Source organism: Zootermopsis nevadensis, unplaced genomic scaffold (genome assembly GCF_977971745.1).
Source record: "Zootermopsis nevadensis isolate Lab colony 2312 unplaced genomic scaffold, Znev_1.0 Znev_ptg000016l, whole genome shotgun sequence".
In the NCBI taxonomy this organism is placed as follows: Eukaryota; Metazoa; Arthropoda; class Insecta; order Blattodea; family Termopsidae; genus Zootermopsis; species Zootermopsis nevadensis.
In genome coordinates, this window is record NW_028259148.1 from 1,239,161 (window position 1) to 1,259,012 (window position 19,852).

General features: G+C 40.7%; 1 protein-coding gene across 1 annotated transcript in view; it reads left to right on the plus strand.

Annotated features, from left to right (window-relative positions):
* Positions 1–19,852, plus strand: part of LOC110834177 (uncharacterized) — a 327,297-nt gene that overhangs the window by 126,963 nt on the left and 180,482 nt on the right. The gene's annotated exons all lie outside the window — the stretch shown is intronic.

The window sequence follows — 19,852 nt, forward strand, 5'->3', positions numbered from 1 at the left end:
GAGTAGCGATAGGCACTACTGTTATAAATGGGGGAGGGGTATAAAGTTGGTTGTGGGCTACGAAGGTTCCCAGGCAGTGCCCGCTCGTCCTTCTGGTATGAATAAGTTTAGTGAGGACAAGGGATTTAGGAGACAGGATGGGGTAAGAAATAGGGTAGGGGGGAGTTGAATCGGGTCTTTGCGTTAATTTTGAATTTTGATATTGGCCTTGGGGGTGGCGTTAGGAATAATTTACGTTAATTTTTTTTTGGGGGGGGGGCTACTATAGAGCGGAATTTTGATATTACTCTGAGAGGGCTGTTGAAACCGAAGCTCGTCTGAATAATATTCAAGTATTCAGTCCGTACCGCGAAGAAAACACCACACTTCACCATTACAAAGATCTACTTGTTAACGTTGTTTAAGGAGATAATCGCTGTTTACAATTAGAGTCATACGAAACCCACTAAACACTGTAGAAAAAATTATAGATTTATTGATTTTTAAAGCTTTGAAGGGCTCTTGGTGTTTGTATGTCGAAAGCTGTTTGCTGTAAACACATTATTAAAGTAACTTAATTAATTAATTTTAATCGGGTGCTAAAATCAAATTTGGTAACCGGGCACAGGCCAGATACAATCTGTTAAATGTTTATCTCTGTTAATCGCGTTTGGGATGGTTTATGTTGAATACGTCTTGTGTTTTAATGTGGTTTAACCGAGGTAGTTGTTTCGTCTCGAATCTTGCGAGGCTGGTGTTTCAACCTGACTTTTTAGTTGCTTTTTCATAAAGCCGATGTTGCAACGAAGCGAAATTGTTGTTTTACCTGTTGTCTTTTACGGTCTGTGAGATTGTTATGATAGAGGAAACATGACTTTTATGTTTCTTCAACGTTCTTTACTTATTACTCAGTAAACAAGAGGTATTTTATTGAGAGTTGTCGTAATGTTATATATGTATATATATATCTGATGACGTGAATTAATTTATATTAAGTCTTATGGCTGATAACGCAGGAAACATAATTTTATGGCGTGCATTTCAAAAGGGCGCCCCACGGATGCCAGCGTTCGTTGGTCTGGAGTGAGGGGTTGCATTTAACACGCAAATATCACATCATTTGGAAATGCAAACGCGGGATTTCGAAGTAGGGCTACATATGTCACTTTCTGTCTCCCCAACCCCAATTAGGTTTCTTATTCATATTAATCCCTTTTTTTAGTTTTTAAGCGTGTTTAATTTTGTTTCAAGCGATTTCCGTTGAATTCGTGCACTGACTTGAGAAAAATTGTGCCGTTGCTCTGCTGTGTGATTAAGAGAAAAATACCAAATATAATTTTGAGACTCAAGCTAATTGCTGTTACAAGTAGAATGGAGAACCCTGCTCTCTAGATGAACATGGCAGGTCCTCGAAGTATGAAACCAACAGAATATTAAGAAATGAGAATTGGTAAAATATTTAATTATACAAGTTATAGGTTGCAACAGCTTGCCTCTTTTTCAACTGATTCAATTCAGAAATGCCTCTGAAATTGTGAAAAGTTCGTCGTTTGAATCTCAAAATTTCCTGACTGATATTTCTCCTTGTTTACCCCAGTTCCCAGATAGTGTCTTGAAATAGGGCACTGTTGTTTCCTCCCTAATCCATTCAGATTCACCGAACGTGATCATCATGTCATTAAACATTAAGTAACACCGCGAAATTGATACATCGTGCCACGCTTAAACATATTACGGATCCAAAATTTGTTCTAATCGTTAAATGTAAAATATCCCATCGAGACTTGCGTACAGTCCGGATTGACAAGATGGTTGGGATGCGCGGGAGCTGGATTTCGGCTTCTGCGCACCTCAAGGTCAAGCCCCCATGTCGTTCTGAACGAGGTATAACATCGCTCTGCGCGCGCATCGATAGGTAAAGAGCTCTGCGCTCAAGAATTGATGAAACGCGTTAAGCAGGGACTGCGTGTTCCAGTTTTATTTTATGCGTTGTTAATTTCTAAGTGCGTATATTACCCGAAGGTGTCGGGGATGGATGGGTTCTCCGCGGCAACGCGGCGCTCTGATTAGATGGGCGGGCTCGCGCAGGTGATATATTCTGTAATACCGGCCTTCTGACTGGGTCGTTAAGTGAAACTGAACGCTGTAGATGAGAAATTTAGATCTGTTATCTTGAAGCGTAGTTTGACAGCTTCGCTTTTGTCTTGTGGCGTGGGTCATTCCAGCAGGTAGGCCCATTTGGCAGAGTGATGTGTGTTCGAAAAATGAATTACGAGGTTTCGGGATCGGTGGCGTTAGCACTGGAACACTTAGGAGGGGAAGAACGTACGTAGATCACAGCCGACCTCGTGGTATGATAATCTCTCGGACACGTGGTTCTAATGCGTGTACGACTTGTCCGAAGCACGTTAAGATTGTACTTCAGACCGATTCCCCGTGATTGTCTATAGGTTTGGGGCATTAGTTTCGTTATAGGAAAACTGTGTTCGACGTTGTCTACTGTCTAAGATATAAGATAGACCAATGTCCAACATGATGTTCCTTTTCCGATTTAACATGTTCTAAGTTTTTTTTTTTTCAAACGTTCAGTAGATTACGGAATAACTTAGAATCGGAGCTGGCGAATGGATTTTATCCTTGAGGTCGAAGAACCAGAGACTATAAAATTCATCATGTAATCTTTTTCTACTCTCTGATTAATTTACTCTTCTGAGTCCAAAATGGTTTCTTCATCTAGTCGAGGGATCCCCCCCACCCCCCCGACTTCATGTAACCTGAAATTTCATTACGTGTTAACAGGCGTCCGTAACCGGACCATATTCTCAGTCAGATGGATCCATTTGGCACCTCTAAACCATGTTTATTATTAACCATTTTAATATTATCTTTCCGTCTATTACTATATCTTCCAAGTGATGTCTTCCCTCGAAGTTTACGGACCAAAATGTTGTATGATTTTCTCATCTGTAGAATGTTGAAAGATGTTTTACTGTGTTTTGCGTTTCCGCTAATGTGGGCATGTCGGATCCTAGAATCTAGAAGTCTTGAAGACAGTCGTTTCAGCGGTAACGTGATGTGTTACCGCCTGAGCCACTGTTATCGCCACCGAGCGTCACTACCGTTGGTAAGAAAGGATTAGTCGTGTGCATTATCTGAACAGCATCTACCCTTACGCGCATTTATACTAGTAATTTATTCTCCGTTTGCTCAAAGTATCCCGCAGCTAATCTTTCTTATTCAACCCTCTCAGTTCGCTGTTTCTTTGGCTCAATATTTCAAGTTGAATCCTAACAAATTACACATAGCAAACGAATGTCACCTTTAACTATATTCGAGTGTAATCCAACACAGCAGTTTGCGTTTTTATTTAGAGATGATCGTTCTTTAGAAACGAAGAATTCAAATGGGACGTCACGCGGCAAAGTATAAGTGTATCCGTAACAACAACAACAAATATATTGAGCTATTTAAAAGTAATTTACTTCTTGGAGCAGAATATGTTTTGTGAAAAATTGATATTCTATCGACTCGGCAGTAAATTTCTTGCGTTTTATGGAACCCAAAGGTAAATTACTGTGTTAGGAAAGATCCCGCCAACGGCCACACCCCCAAAAACTATTTCCTGAAGAATCATTTTAATATTATACCTCTTATGTACGCGTAGATCATCCCAGCAGTCTTTGCCCATTAGACTTTCCCACCAAACGGTATGCATTTCTAATCCCCGCCTTCCATGCTACGACACTGCGATTTCAAACCTTCTACAGTAAAAAAATGGGGGTCGAGTACTTAGCATTCCCAGTTCATGTCCTGGACGCCCCGAATCGAGAACTCAGCCCTGAGACCGGTTATCTTAAGTTTTTCCTTAATTTCTGCAGGATAATTCTGGGGCAGTGATTAAAAATAGACTACGACCACTTCCGTACACATCGTTTTCAATTCACCATTCGGCTCAACATGGCCACTGTTCTACAAAAATCGGCCCTGAAGAAGGAAGACTTGACGAGTTTTAGTTCCTTCATTTATACGCCTTCTTGAAATCGTCCCCGGCTGCCAGTTTGTTTGCACGCCTGTCAATCTCGTGAGAGCCTCATCCGGCCCGAGGACCACAGTTTAAAAACCCGTACCAGACGTCGTCGTACGCTGCGCCACGTGTGTTGAGCACCTGGACGAATCCTAGTGTCAGGATCCCAAACAGTGGACCGTGAAACCGGATACTCTTATCTAAATCCGAGATAAGGCATTTTGCGAGCGGCTTGTCTCACAGGCTCCGTCGGTAAATCACGGGCTCAAAGCGACCACAATTAACAGTGGACAAGGAAGGAGCGGGCTTTGTGGTATCAGGACCACGGTCGTTGCCACGGATTCGCAATAAGCTATTCTGCAGGATTACAGCCTCTGTTTACACTTAAAGGCCTTCTCCTCGCTCGTCTTAGTCTCTCGTTACAACTCGCTGTTGCCATGGAGACATGTCTGAGTGTACTCTACTCACTTCCAGAACAAATGAGCTCACGTGCAGTCTTTGGTATTATTCGTAACATTTGGCCGATTTTAACCAGATTTGGATTCAAGACAGTTCTAAAAGACACGGTAGAATTAGGCCGATTATCTTCTTGTATCGAACAATTACAAAGCCTTGGACATAGAGCTCTTAAAAGGTCAAAACTTGCCATGTAAATCGATGGCGAAGAAGAACTTTGAATCTGGTTCGGACTGGCTTTGATGTGACCGTCCCAACATCACGTCAATTTCATGGTTACGTTTTTAGTGTTCAGCAATCTGAGTTTATTTAACTTTATGGAGAAGAGTCTTCCTTGAAAAGCTGATAGTCGGTAAACTAGTTAAGGAATTCTCCGCCTTTCATGGAACCAGAAGGTTCATTACCGAGTCCACAAAATCGTATCATCGATCGATATCCTAAGCCGCATGATACCAGAGTTTTAGATAAATTTTAATATTATCCAATCATCTACGCTTAGGTGTACTATATAGTGCTTACGTTCAGCGCCGTTTTCAAACAACCGGACGTATGGAGTCTCCTGAGATTTAAGATTCCAAAATTTGTGCCCATTTCCTTCTGCTCAGCTTGTTAAAAAATAATCAGTCCAAGTCTTTGTGTGACATTCGTTCGGCCGCGCTGATTCATGCATTACATTAATCGGAACACGGCTGCAAGAATTCAGCTTTCCCGTTGCCACATATTTCGTCGTTTTATGGGCGATTTGGGTTTGTGTATAGTAGTTGCGTCTTAAATGGAACACCCTGTATATGATTTTACCAAATAGTTGCACCAAAACTGCGCCACTGATATTAGACTAGGAGCGCTCAACTCGAGCCTTGTGAAACGTGGTTCGGTCGTTACGTAACTTTTGGAACAGCCTGTGCTTGTAAGACTGTGGCAGCGGGTGGAAGTGGAGGGCGAATCTTCGGTTAACTTCTCTTAATTGCAGTTCACTTCGCTGTATGCTGATTCCGTTCGTAATCTCGGTTTTGGAATCTCATTTCTTCAGTCTTTACCCACCTCTTTCTACTTCCCCCCTCCCCCTCCCCCCCCCCACCCCCACCACCCCTCTCAGTCACGTCTGCATGAGAGGTGGATGCTGCTGATGTATTTAGAACGAGCTGTGATTGCACGAATTGGCTCGTGCAATTTCATGGGATGAGAGAACTCGCGTTTTAAGAGAAATTTCTCAATTTTGAAAACAGAGATTTATTTTTATGTAGGGTGAAACATAAACCCTTTTCCAGGGGTATAGATTGTAATAATGGTAAGGCAGTGAGCTGCCACGTGCTTGAGGTATATTGGAATCTTTCAGTTCTTATGGAAATGTGGTTTCAGCGCACGGCATTGATTTAAAGAAACGGTCATCGAAGTAAATTTATTGGCTTTGTGTTCCAGAATTGTTTTTCTTGGTCGTGGTGTACCAAATACATCAACGCTTCTAGATGTGTTCATTGAAAAACATTCCTTAGACGAAAAATAATTTTCCGATAATTTAGAAGTATTAATGAGAGGTAACTATATATTACGCACATAATCCAATTGTTTATTACAATGAACATCGAATAGTTTGAAAAGGACAGCAGTAAAACTTGTGCCAACTTTCACATATTTAGGAAAAATAGCTTATATAGGAGATGTTTGTTACTAACGGGATATTTTTCATTAATTGGTACAAGCCTGACTGTTGACACTCGGGAGATTCGACCTGATCTTTGTTTTTTTGAGGCACAACTCATTATTGATAGTGGAAGAGGGTTTTAATTTGTTTTAAACACGTCAAATCGGACGTTTTTCGTCAAAAATGATTGGAAACTCTAAAAATAATTAACACACGTGTTCATAAATTTCATCTTGTAAGGCCCAAAGTCTCTAAACTGCAAATGATAACTATTAAACCAAATTACCATCGTGTAGACACTGCATATCTCAGTAAAGTCAAGTGCAGATTACAGGACGAAACAGAGATCTCGACATGCTTCCCTGTTCTTATGCTTTCCCCGGGGGGGGGGGGGGGGGAGAGTCAAATTATGTTCACGGCCTGAGTTAAGATGTGCTGAGACGCACGGGTCAGGAAATCGAAGGTCCACGCGAGATTGCGGATTGAACTGACCGGATCGTCTTTAACCCAGAAATGATGACGTGTGGCAGACCGCAGTTAACCCACTCTTGCACGTGGCTGTCGTAAGAAGTAATGACGTCCCGACTGAAATGTCTAAAAGATTGCTTGCAGCTTCTACTCGCTTCCACTTACCTTCTGAAAGCGCTAGCCTCGCTGTCCGGCCTTCCAAAGTCCATTAGTTATTTATGAATAAAAATACAGCCAGGCAAAATATATGCGCATGTCAGTTAATACAGTTTACTGTATTGCATTTCATATGTACAGTTTGAGAAAGGTAAAGAACGTGTTCCCTTATTCATCCGCATAGGCGTTATGTACTCTGAAATAAAACAAGACAGTTTTATTTATTTTTTCGTGCATATTATATTTTATAAGCAGTTTTAATTTCCAGTTCTTTATAATATAAAATAAACGGTCTTACTAAGAACAGTTCATAATAGCATCAGCTGAGGTGTGAGGTTCTCAGGGCGACGAAGAATTCAGTCGCGGTCAAAAGCGGATCCCGACTGGGGTTGTTATCTGGTCTCCCGGGGTTGCAGACCAGCTAGGCGCAATCCTGTTCCTCACGTGACGAAACTTTTGACCAGACTGTAGGAGCCTTCTTGCACCTTCCCTCGTCCTCGTGGGATCTGGGGTGGGGATTTGCATAGAAAGAAATCTCAGATTGAAGGCGAGAGGGGTGGTAGGGTCAGCTGGGTCTCGCTGGACCACAGCATCCATTGTTCACATCTTCCCCTCCGTCCTCTCACCCTGGAAATATTATTGACCCTTGTACACGGAAGTGCTCCAAGTCTGCGTTGTACTGGAATCGTACTCCAAGTCCGAGGGTGCCCTCGAATGCGTATATCATGACACGTAGGTTTCGGGGACCCGGTTCGGTTCCCACAGGCTGTTTAAAATTCTTCTCACCGGTTAAATTGAGTGATATCCGGCTTGGGTCGGTCAGTCTTCTCAAGAAGAATTCAGAAGCGTGTGATATTTCAGGTTCTGACGGCGGCGGTTATGAATGTGGCTGTCTTCTGGGTTGTAGCGCCGTATAGTCGTGCATGTAAATGGGGGCAGTATGTTCCCCCTGAACGTTGGTGCCCCAAGGCGTTAGAACCCAAAACATCATCATCAACAGCTTGACCTCCGCCCACAACCAATGACACACTTGTCAGATTTTTACTAACTGTAATGAGACAGACGCACGTGAAACGCCTGTCGGGCTCGTATAGTCTACACTGCTGCACAACACTGTACGATAAGTTGCCTATATGTAAAGGCGTTTCAAGGAAACGAACTTCCAGAAGATGTACCTTCGTAATGGTTCCGGTAGTGTCCTTGGGTGCGTAAACCGCTATTTGAAGCTTCTGTATCAACTACCTTGTGTTGTAGGACTAGAATAGTTCCGTCATTAGTCTGAAGATTTAACCTTTGCGTCTCGACTCTGTACGTGCGTTGTGTATTCAAGGTTCGTACTGCTATGTTACACGAAGTACTGAACGGATATACACGGTGGCAGTCCGGGAGGCGGTCATAGCTTGAATCAACAATGTTGGAGTAGGGGCCTTCTCAGCTCAATTGGGCATGAAATAACACAACTTTATAAAACGTATGTTTTATTACAGTTTTTGTAATAGCCTGAAAGTTGTCTCTATCCTGAAAGAGGTGAATCCACTCCATGCCCTTATTTCTTTAAGATAACATTTTAATATTATCACTGTAGTTCTTTTCACCCTTCAGGTTTCCCGGTTAAAATTTCTTGCGCTCTTCTCGTATCACACGTTTGCCTAACTCGTCACCCTGGTGTTATTTGGCAGAGTGGTAATTAAGAATTTCTACGCTGCGTAATATTCTTGAACATCGCGTTACATCTTTTCTCTTGGGTTCATTTTTAAGGAACAAAAAAAAAAAAAGAACGAATTGATATGAGGGTAAAAACAGATTAAATAAAAATTAAGAGTGGGTTTCTGAAATAAATAAACGATAGGAAAATAAACTCCCCCCCCCAAAAAAAAAAAAAACAACTTAGACGCAGCGACGTGAAATTAGCGAAATAAATCAAAAATTCAACATAAGAATGTGATTGCTGTGTTCAGTTGATTGAAACGTGAAACTTCAAGGAAGCATATGAAATACCCGTGACGCATTGGGAACAGAGTTACCCAAATCCGTCGGCACCTTTTAAGGACACAACCACAAATATAATTGTGCCGTTGTTCTGAAACCGCTAGCCTGCCCTTCGACGTCTCCCTACCGTTTACGTCTGTCCACAGAAAATTAATTACTGAAGTGAAAAAGTCTGGCGGTTACTCAAAGTCCTGGGGCGTCCGTCCAGGCCGCCGAGTCCTCAACGACGACATTTGGTTAAAGGTTCGCTGTCGTGGATTACGGTTAAGACCTGCTGTTAGTGAGAGCGTTCTACTCGGATACTGGACCGGCTTCATCAGAAGTTACTGAAGCGTGTGTTAGGAATGACCAGTGGCTGCAGGGGCGTAGTTGTCCAATCTCTTCCCGTCATCTTATCTGTCCCTTTACGCATTTCTGCTTCTGTTGAGTTTACGAGAGTAAAATCTCCGTCATTTGCCTACTGAAGAACATGGCATGTCCATTGTCAGAGAGAAGATGTTCCTGGAGATAAGGACACGAGTTTTGTATTCTGGTAATGCCTCCTCGTCAGTGCAAGATGTTCGGTCCACTGATCGCAGACGACTTACCAAACTTTTATGTCTGCGTCTGTTCTCTTTAAGAACACGTGAACTGACGAGTTCTTGAGGACGCACGTTGGGCTTGATGACTTGAATTTCTCGACTCGTTAAGCGACTATCAGCTTCTCTCCATGTTAAGCGACATACTCCATGGTGCAAATTACTTCTTGGGAAGCTAATAGTCGCTGAGCTTGTCAAGGTATCTCGTTCATTTTATGGAGCATGAAGGTTCATTACTGTACTCACATGAGCCCGACACCGTTCTCTGTTCTGAGCCAGCTGAAACCACTCTACATCTTAAAACCTACTTTCCTAACATCCATTAATTTCTCTATTTCATTTATAAAATTTGAGTGAGGGAAGGAAGAACACAGTGTTATATCATAATTACCGATAATTAAGTTATAAGATATTGTAGATGCGTCATATTGTGATTTATAGAGTATTAAAAATATATTAAAAAAAATCATAAAAACCAGTAAAAATCAGTAATTCAGTGATAAGTTTAAATACATAACACCTGATGATGGCTATATATAGCCGAAACTAGTCGTGTAAGTTCCACATGTAAATCGAGTACTCGATAGGGAACGTTAAATGATATTTTAATCTTTTAATAATATTATATTTGTGATTGACGGCTAATTTTAATATATTTTTAATTCGATAATTAAGTGTATTGCAACCCATTCAGAGCCATTAGGACTGTGATAAGAAGAAAATGTGTGAGGTATTGAATACATTTTGTATGAAGTTCTGAGAAACAAATGCATTTTTGACTTTGCGAGTGTAGGAAACTTGGCAAACTTTTGCGACAACCTGTAAGTGTCTGGGCGTTGTAATTATTACGTATTTTGGTTTTCCGTTTTGTAATATTAGCCGTCCTTTGGGGTTAGCCGGGCGGTCCGAGTCCTTCCAAATAGCCACTGACTGCCGCCACTCTGTTATTACTCGCATTCGCATGTCTGTAATATCTTTGGCTACGGTTCTATGTACCTGGCAATCGAGGAACAGGTGTGTGTTCTGCCCCTCCTTTGTTACTCCAGAAACAATTCTTGCCAACTTCAGTCACGCAACTCCGAACATTCTTTACAGCCAAAAACCTTGTAAAAAGTCTTCTTTAGAAACAAAACATGTTCCTTTACTAACAAATCCGCTGTTATTATTATTGTAGTTGAAGGAGAGACTGTCATTGTTCCTTAATCAGGTGTAAATTTCTTTTTCAGACGATTTACAATGGATCCGAGTTTTCGTTCATACAATCCGAAAAATTACTATCACATCGAAAATTGTCCACAAATGCACACAGATTCACTGTGCGGCGAATAATTTATTACTGAGACATAATTTTAGTTTACGTTGTGACATTTGCTTCTTCAGTGATAATGTTATAAGATTCAGCACACATAATTGTGCCCGGATAAATTTATAAATCGCTCAGATCACTGGTTACACGAAAGTAATTTCACTTCTGCAATCATAAACAACAGGTATTAAAAAATGCCCGAGATCATCCATTTTTTTATCTTAATATTGAGCTCCGGAGTGTAAGAACATGTTCATTTATCCGACGGCAAAACTTTCGTGCGTGTTTGTGTCCAGACCGTGTACAGTGTTCAACGTAGATGACCGTATGATAGACCAAATCATAGCCAGAAAAGCTTCGAAACTTCTCCTGCATATTACGTACTTACGCTAAAAACGAATCACAGATAACTGGGATTCTTCTTAATTGAAAGGACCATAGTTCTTATCTCAGATGTACGCTTATTCCTGTCCGTAACCTATCGGCCCTCGAGGGTGGATATCTTCACAGGTAAACTGACAGTGTAATTACAGTGTTTGAGTACGTTCAGTGTCTGTAATAATTCCGGTACAAGGTATTCAAAATCATAGGCAATTCGAGCATATGATGTGATTATATATTACAATAAACAGCTTGGAGCCCTCTGGCAGGTAAATTTTGCGCCGTGGAACCATATACGTCAGTTACGAAATTGGTCCCTTGGGTCCACGTTACAAATTTTACTCTCGCGAAGCCGGGTTCACACTGCGACGCAAAGAGTGTGGATACTCATTATCATTTCTTTCCGTTTGGTTACTACCAGAGTTCATTATACACAGTTTTAAGGTATTAGTACACTAAATGGTTACATGATTTAACCATTTAAAGGGCAATGGTCCAGCGGTTAGAACGCTGGCCTTGTAATCCTGGGGTCTCGGGTTCGATTCCCGGCGGTGCCCGAATTTATAACTTGTGTTGGGCAAGGCCGTGGTCTAGGCAACACGGAGTTTTCCTCCGTGGCATCCCAACAATTACTCCATTCACACACAGAAGAAGGCAATGGCAAACCACTTCTGGATCATCTGCCAAGAACGTATATGAACAGGTCCCAGTCCGAGAAAAGGATGGAAGGATCCTGTTCATATGGACCTGTCGTCAGACAGAACACTAAATAAATAAAAATATAAAATTTGTGAGCTTCGTACGATTCCAAGAATAAACAACAACTATTTTCTTAAACAGCATTAAGAAACATATTATTGTAATGGTGAAGAGTTGTGTTTTATTTGAGGTACGGACTGGCATTTTAAATACTGTTATAATTTATAGGAGCGTTTGCTTCTAAAGATTTAATCATGTTTAAGAAAAGATTTGGTGGTTGTAGTAGCGGACAGGAGACGTAGGGACGAAATTTTCTCTTTGAGGTTTACCCAAAAATGAGTTCAAAGTGTAGTTTATCGGCTCCCATGAATTTTACTTTTATTGACCGTCTTAGCGACTATTAGCTTCTCAAGCAACAAATCTTGTGCCTTTTTTTTTTTTTTTAAAAAAAAAAAGAAATTTGTAACTGACATCTACTGCTACATTTGGCACTGATTTGTTCTTTGAGGGTTGCAGATATCGGGGATATTTGTGTAGTGGACCCGCTCATATATCGAAGGGGAGTTAACTGACGTAAATGTAGACACATAAATCGCGATCCCACGTGGTCTGACCGCGCGACGTCATAACCGAGTAGTGAGGTTCATTACATTAAGTGTAGCTCCTGGTTACTGTAGGAATAAACGTTGTTTTACTGTTGGGCGTACGTGTAATTTTCCAAAGTAAATTTGACGTGTAATATTACAGTTATTGTGAATTTCTCCCATGCGTGTCCTGTATGTCAGGGTTGCGAACTGAAATATGATTTATATACACGTTATTATCGCTGGGTAAGGCGAAAGGCATCTGACGCATTCCGCTGTTATTCGGTGTCGTTATTATTATAAGTGTACAGTCAGATGAAGACGTTTTGTAGCATCACGTTATGGAAACGGCACTGTCGAGAAAATTCATAATAATTAGAAAGCAATAAATGTTCTATGACGCACCGCGTTGAATCCTAGTGCTTATATTTTAGTATTTTGCCGACATGAAATTAGGGTTGTATTTGAAGAAAATACGTTTAGAGGGCAATGAAGCGTTTGTGGTACTAAGTATACAGGACTTTGTTTTCGGGGGTGGGAAAATTGATTTGGTAATGAATTAGCAAATATTTCTTGCATCGTATAACAAACAATTTACCCTATTAAATTATTTATTTGCAACACAAATTATAAAAAAAATATTTCTAATGGATTTACAGATTTCGATGGAAGGTGGCTTATTTTAACGTCGCTTATAGAAACTGATGCTCTTATCAAGGTAGAAGCAATATTTATTAAGTTTGTTGCAAGAAAAAGTCTGAAATAATTTTTTTTAAAACTTCCTCATTGTACGTAACACTCTTAGATTCTTTGTTTGTCAAAATGACAGCCTGTCACGCGTCTGTATTCTAGTACAGAGGCTGCCGTGAGGGCCTGAGAGAACCTCAGGTTGCCGATCCCTGGTGCGTGCACATTCCATCATGTCAGTTGCTGGAATGTTTAGAAACACCCAGTGTCTAAATTGTGGCAGTCACTTTCCATCGCGGACACACTTGCTGGCTATCCATCAACAGTGTCGCACACTGCACCTGTTTTATGAGAGTCCCGACCGCCTAGAGAACACAGCGCACCATATATTCTTGCGAGACAGGATGCAGCAAAGTTCTCTGTTACGTCACTGACACGTGATCGAATTATAAATTTTGTCGTGAGGTGGCGGGTATGGGCTTGTGTCCTGCTCTGGATACAAGGACATCTCTCCTTTTTGTTAATTTTCAGTCTGCTTCGTCTAAGAACGATGAACGGACTCCTTTCAAAAGAGTTCTTATTGGAAAGCTGATAGTTGATCGTCTAGTTTAGAAGTTTCCTTTTTAGATATAACCCGAAAATCCACATGAACCTGACATTGTATCTTGTCCAAAGGCACCTGAAAGCAAGTCAAACTTTACACTTTGCTCCTTTAAGAACAGTTTTAATACTATTAGCCCTGAAGATGGAGGCATTGTTTTCCTTCGAAACATCGCAGCTACAAGGATTAAAATAGTATTTATCTTCTTGTGGTACCATTTTCTTTCCTCTCAGTTTACATTGCAAGACAAACTTTGTGATTTTTAATCAATGTTTTCAGACGTATCGGCTGTTTGTAACAGTTATTATTTGTGTGATCGAAAGTAGGTAAACAAATATTTTTATTTTCACAAATCCAAGCAGTGAAGGTACTCTATGAACAGTCTGTAGTTGGTACGACACACTAGCCGTCTGTCGGAGCCGTATTGTGATCCTGAGTTATGTTTCTGGATTTGACAGTAGAGAGCAGCACCCACCAGTGGCTGGATCGCGAGATAAAGAGGAGTGTATGATGGATGTCCAACAGCCACTGCGATCCGCCTCTGTAGCTCTGTCTTCTGTTTTTCACGACTTTCAAATGTCGCGGTCCTGTGCGATAATTACTCGTCTTGTCACGCTGATATATTTGCCGCTGTGTGTTATGCAGCCTGCAGCGCAGCGGCGTAAGGCGGTCTGTTTTGTTATGTTATAGCATTGTGTTTGTGTGCGGTATAATTTGACAGACAGACAGGTACATGCATCATGTTCAGGGCTTGGAATCCGACCTCACATGTTAAGGGAACTGGTGTCAGGGTTTTGGCTTGCACCAATTCTACACCCCCCCCCCCCCGCCGGATGCTGAGTTAAACTGTCTGTGAGATCCCGGGGTTCCTGACTTTCCGAACGGACTGTACCGAAACCCCTTTTATAATCAAGTATTGTTTTACATTGCAAGAATATTTACAGAATAAGATGCAATATTATTTTGTAACGGTCGACAATGTACATGTGTACATGAGAGGATATTATTAAAATGTATTTACAGGAAGAATTACGTGCTGGTTTCGACTTGATTTATCTCGCATGCGCCTTTGGCCAGTAACGGGCTGTTGTTAACACTGTGATAATTTTTTTTTTACGACGAATATCTGGATATTTCTTCACCAATTGAGCGACTATCAGATTTAATAAAAAACGTCTCTGCTCCACTGAGTTAATTTTGCACCAACGTTCTTTTATTATGATAAACATATAATTATATTATTATAAAAACAACTTCTTTATAGGCCTGTGAAAAAATTGGGACGATATTAATAAAATATCTGAATATCGTTGCTTTTGATTCATATTTCTGCCCCTGAATTTCACAACAGACATTCTACCATCTTCGTACCCCCAGAAATTCAAGTCTTGACATTCAAATAGGTTATGCGTCATACAGCGTGTTCCAAAAGAAACTCAACCCATTGCAGAATGCATTTCTGTTCAGACACTTTTCTGGTTTCTTATTGAGGTCTATCAATGTGACATTGAACAATGAATATTTTATCTTTAACAGTGAAAAACCATTCTTGTAATTTGTGGTTACTGAAACAGCGAGAAACGGATTAGATTACAACGATTTGTAGTTATCCAGGCGTTGCGTTTCGTTGTGAACACCCTGTATTTTTGGGTATCCCCACGCACATCAGGATCTAGGATCTCGTACCCAATCCCTTCAGCCACATTGCTGTGATGCCATTGATCAATTAAGAAGATCAACGTAAATTATGATTATTTATTGTTATGTTCTTTTGTTGATTTATTAAGCGACTACTGTTTCTTTCTTTAAACAAATCCTTTTGAATTTGACGCCTTGATAGTGTTTTTCTTAATCGTTCAACCTGTCTGCCCTGTTCGTCGGATTGAATTTCGCGATATTTTACTAAATAGATCGGAGATTTGAAGTCGGTCTTCTGAATTATTAGCCGGATACCAAAGTATCTGAGGATCGTAGCCTGCTGTCTGTATCGTGTCTAAAACAGTCTGAGAAACTGATAGTGTCTCGCCAGGTAAAGAAACTGATGTTCCGATTTAATATTTATTCATTTTAATATTATCTTCTCATGTACTCGCCTGTCTTATAATTTGACTAACGCGGAACAGTACGCAGAAAATATAGCATAGACTGACATGAAAATCAATGCACCCCACATTAAATTATTTTAAAAAAACAATAAATGTAATCCGTATTAATATTTCCAACTGGTGTTATAAAATGTTCGATATTTTAACAGACACAAATTTAAAATTTGTGTCGAGGGTTTTTATTATACGTAAACCCACCGAGAGCCGGGTTTGGGGCTCGAATTTGTCCACCATAGTGAGAATTTCCTCATTTCAGTATTGTTCTGACCAGTTCTTTATAATCCATAGCTGTTTAACTGTTGCTTAGCAACCACAGAACAGCAGAAGAATGCGTGGAAAAGTAGCAACTGAACGACTTTAATACGAAATGCCTCTGACAGAGGGCCATTTAGCGAACGAGTTTCAGATCCGCTGGACGGAAATATGGAAAATGTATTACCGTTGTATCAACGGGTGAAACAGGCAATTTATGTATCCTCGTGATTCTATTCAAAGTCACCAATAGGTATTGAGATGTACGACAGCCAGGCTACGACCGACTATATCCGTAGTAATGTTTTTTGAGAACGAGGCGAAAATGAACCGCTGTATAATTCGAGCATGAAAGGAAGAGATAGGATCGGGCTTGGTTCTGATTGGTCGGCTGCGAGGAAGTAAATCCTCTGTTGCTTTGTTAGGACGCCTCGAACAAGATGAAAAGGACACGAATCCTTGGAAAATGTTTAATGGAGGATGAAATGAACTTGTTTATGTCTGTTTAAGTGAGAAGCGAAAATTCGGAATTACATGAATGCACACGACAGTCTTTTCAGTTCTTATGCCGATTATATTAACTGTAGAAAAATTTTTGGGCAGGAAATTGTAAAATGAAGGATGTAAAAGCCATCCATTTTCTCACATTGACTGAGGACAGATTAAGCAAGGATAATATTTGTAGGAGCGCGTGTGGCACTGAAATTGATGTTACGAAAATACACTTGCGGTGTTCGTGAGCTGGTTCAGTTTTTTTACGTCCAGCTCAGAACTTTCTTATGCAGTCAGGATCTATGTTGTCGGGAAATACTCTTTTATGTCTGTCTCAGCTTTGTATTTTAATTTATGCCCCGAAATCTGCATTCAGGAAGAAATTAAGACCAATGACAAAAAAGTAAACATTCACAACCAGGCGTGCACCTGTCTCTTGTAATATTAAGTCTTGTGGTGTCGTAGGAGATAATCGACGTTTCAGAAGTGTTTACTGTCATTTTCATACTCCCCGCCGTGAGAACCCTAGAACTCAATAGATAGGCCTGATCCATTCTTCGAAATGGCACAGCGATCGATTTGACGTTGGGTATCATCTCTGGATGTTGTCAGTGTTTAACTGCCCTCCTTTTATCTCTGACTGCGTCGTATAAGATTCAAACCGACTTATTTCACCGAAATTTCCTTGTAGCAGATGCGCTGGGCGTGTCCCCTTGTTATGTTTCGCCTTGAATCAAATAAGATTCCCTCGATCGATACAGACGAACGTGTATGACGACGGATCAACCCGTAAAACCTTTGGGCGGCCGTGGGGGGGGGGACCCCTAGCGCGACTGGGTGATAATTTAATTTGCGATACTTTCACCGCCTTGTTGATGAAGAGCAGACTCCCAGCCTCCGGTCCTGTGATCGATTGCTCTGTTAACTTCGTACATATAAAACTCACCCTTCTCTCGCAGTCCCTGCTTTGTCTTTGGGGAATCACTCTGATGCTTCCCCCCGTATTTGTTGTTCAGGGTTACACAGAAAACTGAAGGATCACTTCCTTTTACACCAAGACGGTTACAGTTGCTAAGAATTTGGTATTAGAGCAGCGTAAAGTTAACGAAAGCTGTGTCCTGTGTCTACAGCAACGCACGTGCTCTTTTAAGGACATTACATGCAGACCAATTTGTCAGCGATTGATTTAAAAGTCGAGACAAGGAATTATAATAACACTTCTGTCTTCATAACAAGAGGGCACGGACAGAACTCAAAAAGACTTCTTTTGTGATGCCTAGTTTGTACATTTATTTGTTCTAATGACAATAATAATTCAGTTCATTTATTCATGTGCATGACAACAGCCAGACAAGGCCAATTACAGCCAAGCACAAAATAACTATAGTGTAATTCACAGATGACAAATTAAAATCAAGAATTAATACTGAATAAAGATAAACAAAACAATAAGAAACGAGAAAAATGTGCAAAATGAAATACCACAAAATATGGACAAAAAGAAATATTTTAAATGTTATAAATTCCTCAGTTACTTTATTAAAAGTGTCTGCCACCAGCGAAAAACAACTAATAAGTACTAATAATTATAATATCAGATCTAAAACTTCTTGACGATGGTGAAGAGTCAATTGAATAAAAATTTTCTTGGATATTATCCATCGTCTAGTAAATATAAAACGTAAAACGACGTTTCGGAGATGGGACTCTAATCCCTATCTCCGGAGATAGGGATTAGCTCTATCTAGTGGTCCCAACTGTGTAGGAACCTGAAGACGGAGATAGAGTCCCATCTCCGAAACGTCGTTTTACGTTTTATATTTACTAGACGATGGATAATATCCAAGAAAATCTTTATTCAATAATTATAATGATGCATCGTTCTTTTGTTTCTGCGAAAATTTTGTTATTAATGTACTTTTCTTGACCTCAAAGTTTCGCCCAGTCGCCATAGTTACGAAGATACACAGAATTTCTAGGTCTTTCTCCGTACTGAAATTCACGCGGTTAGCTCCAATTCGTTCTTTGGTTATTCGAGCGAGATGAGAAGTTCGGGGAAATGTTTGTTCAGAAGCCATGTCGTTTTGGGATCGAAGATTGTTTGTATACCTTACGGCATCTGGGACACTATATTAATTAAAGTGCGTATTTCGCTCATGCGAGTCCATTATACCAATGCTGCCAACTTTTGTACTGGATATTACGAAAACGGTCGTCTTCGTGGAGATAATTTTGTTTCGTTCTTTCAGGACGTGGGTCCTTTACACTGCACCAAAAAAAAAGGCGGGGTGAACAGAGAAAAAGGCGAATGACGGCGTTTGAACGTACCACGGGCGAAGATGGGATCAGGACGAAGTCTTATTTTGAGAGAAAAATTCTCTTTTATTCTTTCAGGGTGAAAGAGGCAACCAGGTCTTCGTCTTCATCTTACCTTCCCTTCTGGACCCCTGATCTGGCACAGGGAAAATGGTTAATCCTTTGGCCCCCACACAACTGTGTATTACCTCAACGCAACTCTTGATTTGCCAGATATATCTGCGTCATAAACGTTTTAACTCTTCTTAACAATTCCTGAAGATGGATACAGTATTCACCTCCGAAACATTAGGCCACAGCCGGGATACAACATGGCTTTGAAACCTTTAATACAAAAATATAATTTTTGTTTGCCGTCAGAGCCTCAGAACGTACGCCGAAAGGTCATCTCTGTATTATGTAATTTTAAACGATGCTGCTTCAAGTATAAGGTTATTAGCGACTAACGAGAAGAACGTGGTTATGTTAGAAATGTGTTGATCCTTTGAAGCCGAAGCTCGTCTAAATGATATTTAAGAATTCAGTCCGTACCGCGAAGAAAACACAACTCTTCACCATTAAAAAGATCAACTGGTTAACCGTTTGAAGCCGAAACTCGTCTACGTAACATTTAAGAATTCGGTCCGTACCTCAAAGAAAACGCAACACTTCACCATTACAAAGATCAACTGGTTAACGCTGTTTAAGGAAATAATCGCTGTTTATTCTGAGAATCACAAGAAACACGTAAATGAAAAAAATGAACAGTTGACTGTTTGTCAAAAAGGTGGTACATATGGTTACCAGCGCTTTAAAGGGTTACGCCTTAACCTTAGATTTGTTCGGCGCGAAATTCAGGGAGCGTAGAACGTAACCGCGTGCCTCTGTTCGGCGTGGACTAGTTTTTTTTTTTTTCCTGATTGATTGATTGTTACGCGTTGTTTCGCCGCTCAGCCGCGGCAGCAGCACTGTGCTGACAGTTCTGGTTGATAAGTTTCTTCCGGTTGTCAGCTCGCGACGGGTCCATCGACCATTCGGCAGTATTCAACCCGTCTCGATAAGTCAGTGACAGTAATATTTCGATAGTCATCTCTTATTCCTCCTGAGGCAGGTGCAAGCTCTCTCTGAAGCTCTTCGTCTCTCAGGAATGAGCAAACT